We start from the raw sequence: 10,527 nt of genomic DNA, 5'->3' as shown, positions 1-10,527 counted from the left end.
AATTGGGAGGGTCCTTCTGTAAAATAACATGATAAATTTGCATGTAGCCTTCACACACGGTCCACTTGAATTAAATCTTAATACAATGTAAATGCTATGCATTTGTATCTTTTGTTTGTGTTATTTAGGGAATAATGGCAAGGAAGAAAATGTAATATTCAATACAGACACAACTCTTTCTCCAGATACTTTTGATCTCTAATAGGTCAAAGGCATTGATGTGGAAAGCATGGATACAGAGAGTGGTGGCATAATGTATAGTGAAAGAAACCATGAAAGGACACATAGCATATATTATTTATAGAGGGTACCAAAATACACAGAATATTCTGATTTCAAAAGCCCAAGTAGGGAAGATGGAAGTCTGGTGTGCTGGCTATTGTCTTTTCAGTGGGTCCTGTTAATTGTGACTTATGTAACAGTTAATTGAAATACCTTTCCAGGAAGATGTGTCATCACTAGCCTAAGGAAAAAATAAAACAGTGTTACTGGTTTGGACATGTGGCTCATGTGGTAGCCCAGAAAGCTCAAAATGCTGAGTTCAAACCTCAGTACAGTAGGTACAATACAATTAAACATGAAATTATTTCACTTTTCCTGATCCTCTGATTATAAGGGTACTGTGCAGGGGCTTCTGGAAAGCTTGTGTTTTACAATATTTTTAATCTATTGCCTTTTCAGTCTCATATGCTACTTGCAGGAATATTCACATTTATAAAACTAATTCACTTTTAGATATATACTTTCCACATTGTCTGTCTGTTATGATTCGATAAACATCTCTGCTTGAAGAGAAGAAAAACAAGCACAGGAGGTGAAATTTATAGAGGGTATAAAAATTTACTAGTCTTAATCTCTGTGATGCATGACTTATTAAAACAGTGTATCAACAGATGCTGGAGGGGATGTGGCCAGGAGGGATCACTACTACATTGTTGATGGGAGTGCAAACTCATTCAACCACTATGGAAAGCAGTATGGCAGTTCCTCAAAAGACTAAACATAGTGGGGTCCCCTATGATCCAGCAACTCCACTACTTGGCATTTACCCAACCGTCCAGAAACAAGGACATACTAAATCCACTAGCACAATGATGTTCATTGCAGCACTTTTTACCACAGCAAAGATATGGAACCAACCCAGATGTCCCTCAGTTGATGAGTGGATCAACAAGTTGTGGTATTTGTACACAATGGAATTCTGTGCTGCTGTCAGAAAGAACAACATCTCCCCATTTGTAAGGAAATGGAAAGACTTAGAAAAATTCACATTAAGTGAAGTAAGCCAGACTCAAAGGAACTTAGGCTCAATGGTTTCCCTCATTTGTCATAATCAGTAGAAACCTTGGGCTGTCCTAGCAGAGATTTGCAATAGAGCAAAACCTAGATACATAAGGCCATACAGTATGACGCTAAATGAAAGAACCTCTAGGATATAGAAACAAAAGCCATATAATGAGTGATTGTTGTTCTTAATATACTATGTTATCTCTCATCTCTTTTGCCATCCCTTGGTTATCTCATATTGTTACAGTATTTCACCTTGTTATCTGATATATTTTATATGTGCTTAATTGGTTATTTGAAATTGGATAGGAAAGGGGGGGAAACAAGATGAGGGTGGGGGTGGGGGGAGGGAAATGAGGACCAAGACATGAGAAAGGGTATCAATGTATGTGAAGTAATGCACATTGTATTAACTACAATAAAAATTATATGAAAAAAACAGTGTATCTTCTTTTGTAACTTAAACCAATGTAAGCTAAATTGAGTTTAAATTACTTAAAAAATGAAAAAAGTCTGACTGAACATCCAGGGAAAAATCACAGAAAGGAGGAAAACCTGAATGACATTAGGCTGATGCATGTAATCATATGCTAAAATGAGTGAAATGATTTTAACTTGTAAATAAAGTGTGACTCAATACTTTTTATCTTCAGTCAAGCTGACATTTTCATATGAAAGAAATAAACCCATGAATATGTAAGAAATGAAGAACCAGAGTCCAAGAGCCTATCCTGAAGCTTTCACTATGAATTACAGGGAGAGAGAAGGGGAGTGAAAATTAACACCACCACACCAGAGGAGCTAGATTTAAAACACACAAGCCAGAAAACAAAAAAAAATGTACATGGATATAAAAATAAGATTGAAAAATAATCATAAAATTAGAAGCTACTGTAGAGTAAATGGCAAGCCTAATATAACCCAGAGACAATGGAGAGCAAGGATGGGTTGAGATAGCAGACAGCTGCTGCTCACACTTCACTAAAAATAGATGGATAGATGAATGGATAGATGGATGGAGGGGTGGATGGATGGATGGATTTATTTATTGCCACCACTTTATCTTATAATGAGAAGCTTGGGACTAACTAGACATTTCACAACCTAGGCTGATTAAAAAGGTAGTAGATTCAACTGAAAGTCTCTTTCTTAACAAGAAACAATAGATCCTCCCCATTTCCACATATCAAGAAAAAAAATGATTGGATAGTCAAAGATAACTAGACATCTCAGGGATCTTGACTTACAGTTTGAAAGTAAAAGAAACAAACCCTGCAAGTTCTATATAATCACATAGGTCTCAAACCAGGAGGATAAAAAGAACAAGCAAATCTGAAGCTCACTCATTATGAGTGAGCCAGAATACAACACAGACCCAACTGCATGGAAGAGAAACAGAGGCTGGAAGCAGAGAACCTAATAAAACTTTAATGTGAGCTCAAGAAGAGAATATGTGGAATGAGACAGAACAGCTACAGAGATTGTGGCTGGGAACTTTTTTTTTTAGAGTCAATGAAAATATGCTACGCAGTGAAGAGCAAGAAGATATGTGACTATAGAACAAATCCTTACTTCTGTACATGTGTTAATAAAACTGAGACAAAAACAGCCCATCAACAAACGTTCACATTTGAAAACTATTAAAACGAATGACCCAAAAGAAAATGAAGAAGATAAAAGATATGAGCAGAAAATAGTGCAGTTGCAATAAAGAAGCAAGGAATCTTAATAAAGCCAAAATTAATTAATTTCAAATGACTAATAAAATAGATAAATCTCTGGTGAGATTAACATGGAACAAAACTAAGAAGAGAAATGGGTGGGCTTTAAACATTAAGATTCAGCAAGCAGTGAGACTCTTACAGATTGTGACAATGTACTTGAAACGTGTATGAAATAAATCCCTTGACAAAATAGAGATATTTACAAAACTGAGTCAAAATAATAGGAAATAGGAACAGAGTAATAAAATCATGAAAGGTCTTGAGCTAAAAGTTATAAGCTAATTACCAGCAGCCCCTGACTTCTTTGCTACCAGCTTGACTGGGCATCCACGCAGGCAGAACCATGGCGGAGGAGCCTAGCTGGGCAGGGAGCAGGTACCAAAGGCAAAATCCTGAGCTTTGTTTACCATTTCATGTTCCACATGCATGTCCAGTGCCAATAAATCATAACAATGATTTCATAAGAACGTACTTCAAGAGATCTCAAAGATAACACTAGGCGATGAGCATACTAAGCTCACACAACAAGCCCTCAGAGTCTTCCTCAGACAGGCCCGGGCAAGGGGCCAGGTCTCTGTCACCTGAAGGAGGAAGTGAATGAAGCCCTCTCTCCCTCCATGCCTTTCTTCTCTATCCCCCCTTCTCCCTTCGCTCTCTCCATCCCTCCTTTGCTGTCTCCTTTCCTCTCTCCTCTCTTCTCTATCTCAGTCTCTCTCTTCCCCCTCTTTCTATCTCTCTAATATTCCCTTTCTTCCTTTTCTCATTTCCTCCCTCTCTCCCTTTCTCCTCCTCTCCTCTTTCTTCTCTCCCTCCCTCTTATTTCTTCCCCCTTGCTTTCCTCAATCACAACAGAAATCCACCATGACAGGGTCTGAGCTGGGTGTGTCAAGACCAGTGTTTTTCCAGGCCTCTCCTCTTGGCTTGCAGATGGAAGCCTCTGACCTGAGTCTGCACCTAGCCCTGCAGGAGCATTACCCAGTATATTCTGAGAAGGAAACAGATTATCCAGGAGTGAGAAACCACAAGGCTAGATGGAGAGGGAGGTGGTACATCCAGCTTGTTAGTGATTCATATGGTGAGACATTGCCCAACAGATTAGGAGAAGGTATTTGAGGCTACTAGCAAGTAGTGGAGATAGAGGGAGGAAAAAAGAAAATTATGCTGTCTTATTTTCCCATTCCATCTGTCCCTCAACCAATGAAAATCTGCACTTCCTTTCAAGAATGAGAAAACCTGGCTGTCCTTGGTCAAGAATGATGAGATTTCAAGCAATCTGTGGAGTCGGAGGAAGAGATACATCAAATGAATTGGGGAAAACGTCAGTTTAACATTCCTGCTCGGGTGTCCTTGCTTGATCAACGGGATCTTTTGCTGCCACTTTCTTCCAAGGAAAAGGAAACATGTGAAAAATTGTTCATATGTCTTCTGAGGTCACAGCAGACTCCCCCACAAAAGGAAGATGTTACACTTATTTGTCAATGCTTTTATAAGAGCGAGGGAGGGAAAGAGTTTCCTTCTAAAATTCTCCATTCCTTGACTCATGCAATTCTAGGAGCATTGCCAGAAAAGAAGGGAGATTGGGCAGTGTGGAAATTAGAATGTGAAGGCATCTAGATCAGTTAGCCCTGTAGAAATTCTTACTTACACAGATACAAACAGCAAGGATTTTTAAAATAAGCCTGGCTTTGCGGTTTGTTTCATTTGCTGCATTTCACAATAAGCCCTGTCGATTACAGAATAGCTGAAAACCCTTCCATGCCCAAGATGGCTTCACGTGGAAGTTGGGTTTGTTTTTGTAATTGTTTTTGTAACCTGGGTTTGCATATGCATAACTTGAGGAAATTCTTTGTAGGTCTCTTATAGGCATATTTCTTAGAATTATACCCCTGAGCGTATAAGCCCTTACAATTCTTAGGCTTTTAGTGTTGCCCCAGGAGTGTACATAGGTAAATATTTACAAATATTCAGAAGATGTACTCTAAGTCCAGGAATGCTGTTTCCATTTTGGAAAACAGCCCATGTGGTGAGCTGTTGGCAATCTATCATTATTTTGAAATAGTGCATCTTCCCATTGCCTTGATCATATCAACAGGAAGGCTGATTGATAGTGAACCAGACTGTATCTCAAAAATAAATTATTTAGGGCTGGGAGTTTGGCCTAGTGGTATAGTGCTTGCCTAGCATGCATGAAGATTCAATTCCTCAGTACCACATACATAGAAAAAGCCGTAAATGACGCTGTGTCTTAAGTGGTAGAATGCTAGCCCTGAGGAAAGCCCAAGAATAGGGCTTAGGCCCTGAGTTCAAACCCCAGGACTGGTAATTAAATATGTGTGTGTGTGTGTGTGTGTGTGTGTGTGTGTGTGTGTGTGTGTGTGTGTAATTTAGAGTCACACCTTCTGTTGGCTCCATTGGAGTGACATAGCTTTATTTTTTACCAGTCCTGGGCTTGAGCTCAGGCCCTGAGCACTGTCCTTGGACTTTCTCAAGGCTAGAGCTCTACCCACTTGAGCCTCAGCACCACTTCCAGCTTTTTTTTCTATGTATGTGGTACCAAGGAATTGAACCTGGGTCTTCATGCATGCTAGGCAAGCACTCAACCACTAGGCCAAACTCGTGGCCCCCATAGCTTTATTTCGTAAGAAGATCTGAGTGAAGGAAAAAAACTTCACAGAATTCCAGGGGTTAAGGGAGTTACATTTTCCCTTCTATTCTGGGATTTAACCTGCTGTAGACTGGCTAGAGATGTTTGCAATGTTTGGAGTCTGAAGGACTAGGTAGTAACACTTGTAGTATTGTTCAGATTGCTTTCAAAGCCGCTCCCTGAGGTGATTACTTGATTTGTGTTTGGAGTCATCATAGAGGATGCAGCTCATCTTCAAATGTGGTATGTGTCAATTGCAATAACCAAAGACATGGAATAGGTATTGAGCTTCCTATGTGCAAATAGTTGACAGAGAATCAACATATCTTTCATTTACATCCAAATGGATTCCTGCAAGGTAACTGCTACAGTGCTTTGAGTTTGGGCGTCACTCAAAGTCCACCTGTTGTTGTCAGATGAGATGTGATGGCCAGGTGTGTAATGTGCTACAAGCAGATTGCTCCATCACAGTCATTACCCATTATAATGGAATCTGGACAGGCTTCTCATCAGACACTCCAAAAGTAAGTCAAGAGTGAAGTACCTAAACTGTTGCAGAGTTGTTGCTGAAACCCCAAGTTGTATACCCAGCAAAACTATCCTTCAAAAGTGAAGGAGAGTCTGGATAAGTGGGACTGCATTAAACTGCAGAGCTTCTGTATGGCAATTAACTAGAAAGCCTACAGAGTGGGAGAAGATCTTCACTAACCATACAACGGACAAAGTCCTCATATTTAAAATATATCAACAGCTCAAAACATTGAATCACTACAAAACTAATCTCCAAAGTAACAACCATCCCATTAAAAGATGGGCCAAAGACTTAAAGAGAGTCTTCTCTGAAGAAGAAATAAGAATGGCCTATAGACACATGAAGAAATGCTCCACATCTCTGGCCATAAAAGAAATGTAAATCAAAACAACTCTAAGACTCCACCTCATTCCAGTTAGAATGGCCAGGATCAAGAAATCTAATAACAACAGATGCTGGAAGGGGATGTGGCTAGGAGAGATCACTACTACACTGTCGGTGAGAGTGCAAACTCGTTCAACTACTATGGAAAGCAGTATGGCAGTTCCTCAAAAGACTAAGCATAGAGCTCCCCTATGACCCAGCAACTCCACTACTTGGCATTTACCCAACCATCCAGAAACAAGGACATACTAAATCTACTAGCAAAACGATGTTCATTGCAGCACTATTTACCATAGCAAAGATATGGAACCAACCCAGATGTCCCTCAGTTGATGAGTGGATCAACAAGATGTGGTGTTTATACACAATGGAATTCTATGTTGCTGTCAGAAAGAATGACATCGCCCATTTGTAAGGAAATGGAAAGTGAAGTAAGCCAGACTCAAGGGAACATAGGCGCAATGGTTTCCGCTCATTTGTCATAATCAGTAGAAATCTTGGGCTCTCCTAGCAGAGATTTACAATAGAATAAAACCTAGATACATGAGGCCATATAGTATGACGCTAAATGTAAGGACCTCCAGGATATAGAAACAAAAGCAATACAATGAGTGATTGTTGTCCTTAATCCACTATGTTATCTCTCATCTCTTTTGCTGTCCCTTGGTTATCTCATATTGTTACAATATTTCACCTTGTTATCTGATATATTGGCTATATGCATATTTGGTTATTTGAAATCGGATAGGGAAGGGGGGAAAACAAGATGAGGGGCGGGGGTGGAGGTGGGGGGAGAGAAATGAGGACCAGGACATGAGAAAGGGTATGTGAAGTAATGAACCCTCTATCTGCTGAATATAATGTAACTCTTCTATTAATTACAATACAAATATATGGAAAAAAAGTGAAGGAGAAATATTTCCACAAACAAAACTTTCAGGAGTTTGTCACCAACAGATCTGTTAGAGGATTTCCTTCAGGCAGAAGGAATGTAATAGTGTCTAAAAACATTTTAAAAAGAGGAAAGTTCTACACTGATCTCCAGTAAGGACGAATGTGCTGTTTTCAAACAGGTTACATGGCACAATGGAAAGAGCTCGATTACAAAATAACTAGACAACGATGGATGATTCCTGCTAAACTCGTAAGCCATTAGTTCAAGAACATATTAAGGAATCAAAAAATATTGTTCCTCTCACATTAACAATTACTTAAAGGTTTTACACTAAGCAATTTTAAAGCAGCTTTTATCTACTATTGAGGTCTGCATCATTAGGCTACCAATCTCTGGTGGTACATTAGAACAACTTGTAACACAAAAATGGGCAGTGTCTGTGGTCTCACAAATGTGCTTTTTATTTTAGACATCTCCTTCCTCGGTGCATTTTAGTTAACATGATCACATACAGTCATTTTCACAGTGAAGTTCCTCTTCAAGGGGCATTTTTCTCTTTTTCTCTCCCATTTTTCTCTTTCTTTCCTTTTCCTGCTGTGTCACCTAACCCAGCTTTCTTTGCAGCCAGTATCCTGTGCAGAGAGAGCCAGGATGCTGTTCTGTTTCATGTCACTGAGGTCAATATGTGGTTTACTCCTAAAATAACCTAAGGACTAGACAGATACATCTATACGGCAGCATGGAAGCCTGAAGGCTGCACGGCCCGACACATTACTGCTAGTAGACTTAGAACTAATAGCAGCCATTAAATCTTCAAGGTCACAAGTTCAGTGGACTTTTGGCCTGGTCTGTGCTTGTTCTTTTTAAAACCCATTCATCAAGCTGGAATTGACATATAAAACTATATATTTAAGATGCACAACTCATTTTCAAGAACAAAGGAAGGCATCTCCTGCAAACCTCATTGTGAAAATGTCACAGCACAGCCAGATCTCTCCTCTATTAGCTTCTTTCTAAAATCCAAATTGTTTAATCACTTTACGATATCAGTACTCATTCTTGTCCTGACTCCCACAAAATAAATCACTACAATTAGCTTGACTCTGAGCCATGCCTGGGATAGGACTAAAGATAACAAATGAGGTGGTGGGGGGTTGGGGGATAGATATTTAATTCAGTTGTTCAAGCAGCTGAATAAAAAAAAAATTGTACAAACTACCTTGGCACCTGAGCCTTTAGGAAATGACTAGTTTAGTCTATGAACAATTTTGAAGTTCTTTTTATATGTCATCTAAAGGACTCTTCGTAATTTGAGCATTCACATTAGTTTCTAATCATTTGCCTTGCCAAGAAAAATAAAACTATCTATTTTGAAGATGGTATCAATGAGGCATACCCTTTTTTGGGCATACGCTCTTTTGTTGCAACTTTGATAGAGGTACATTATCAAATTATGACATCTGTATAAAATGAACTTTAAGATACATTTTTAAATTATTGCTGAGAAGTACTCGGAGAATAGAATTTGATTTCCTTAGTTCTTTTGTTGATTTTGTTCATATATTTTTATTGTAATTAATAGAAAGATTACATTATATTCACCAGATAGAAGGTGCATTACTTCACATACATTGATATCCTTTCTCATGTCTTGGTCCCCATTTCCCTCCCCCCCACCCCCACCCCTCATCTTGTTTCCCCCCCTTCCCTATCCAATTTCAAATGACCAATTAAGCACATATAAAACATATCAGATAACAAGGTGAAAAATTGTAACAATACGAGATAACCAAGGACAGCAAAAGAGATGAGAGATAACATAGTACATTAAGAACAACAATCACTCATTATATGGCTTTTGTTTCTATATCCTGGAGGTCCTTACATTTAGTGTCATACTGTATGGCCTTATGTATCTAGGTTTTGCTCTATTGCAAATCTCTGCTAGGAGAGCCCAAGGTTCCTACTGATTATGACAAATGAGGGAAACCATTGAGCCTATGTTCCTTTGAGTCTGGCTTACTTCACTTGATATGATTTTTTTCTACGTCTTTCCATTTCCTTACAAATGGGGTGATGTTGTTCTTTCTGACAGCAGCATAGAATTCCATTGTGTATAAATACCATATCTTGTTTATCCACTCATCAACTGAGGGACATCTAGGTTGGTTCCATATCTTTGCTGTGGTAAAAAGTGCTGCAATGAACATCATTGTGCTAGTGGATTTAGTATGTGCTTGTTTCTGGACAATTGGGTAAATGCCAGTAGTGGAATTGCTGGGTCATAGGGGAGCTCTATGTTTAGTCTTTTGAGGCACTGCCATACTGCTTTCCATAGTGGTTGAATGAGTTTGCACTCCCATCAACAATGTAGTAGTGATCCCTCCTGGCCACATCCCCGCCAGCATCTGTTGTTATTAGTTTTTTGTTTTTTTGTTTTTGTTTTGTTTTGTTTTGTTTTTATCCTGGCCATTCTAACTGGAATGAGGTGGAATATTAAAGTTGTTTTGATTTGCATTTCTTTTATGACCAGAGATGTCGAGCATTTCTTTATGTGTCTATAGGACATTTTTGTTTCTTCTTCTGAGAAGACTCTCTTGGAGCTGGGAGTTTGGCCTAGTGGTAGAGTGCTTGCCTAGCATGCACGAAGACCTGGGTTCAATTGCTCAGTACCACATACATAGAAAAAAGCCAGAAGGGTGCTGAGGCTCAACTGGTAGAGCTCTAGTCTTGAGAAAGTCCAAGGACAGTGCTCAGGCCCTGAGCCCAAGACTGGCAAAAAAAAAAAATCTTTTGTTGATTTTTATTAGACAGGAATGTAGGTAATACAGGATGGTCAGCTATAAACAAAGGATGTTTTAGTAGCATTAAATCTTAATGGTACTAGCATTAATCGGAGATTTTTTTATAATGTTGATGCAATCTTATATCCAATTTCCTAAAGCTGGTCATGTACTCAGTATCATTTTAAAGTTTGTGTAATTGCTTTTCTTTCTGTTCAATGACTTAATAGTTTTTATTCTCAGGAGAAAATATAACTAAAATAATGTCCATCAAAATT

The sequence above is a fragment of the Megascapheus bottae genome, chromosome 10 (genome assembly GCF_031878675.1).
Source record: "Megascapheus bottae isolate mThoBot1 chromosome 10, mThoBot2.hap1, whole genome shotgun sequence".
Taxonomy (NCBI): Eukaryota; Metazoa; Chordata; class Mammalia; order Rodentia; family Geomyidae; genus Megascapheus; species Megascapheus bottae.
Note: the sequence above shows the minus strand (reverse complement) of the source record.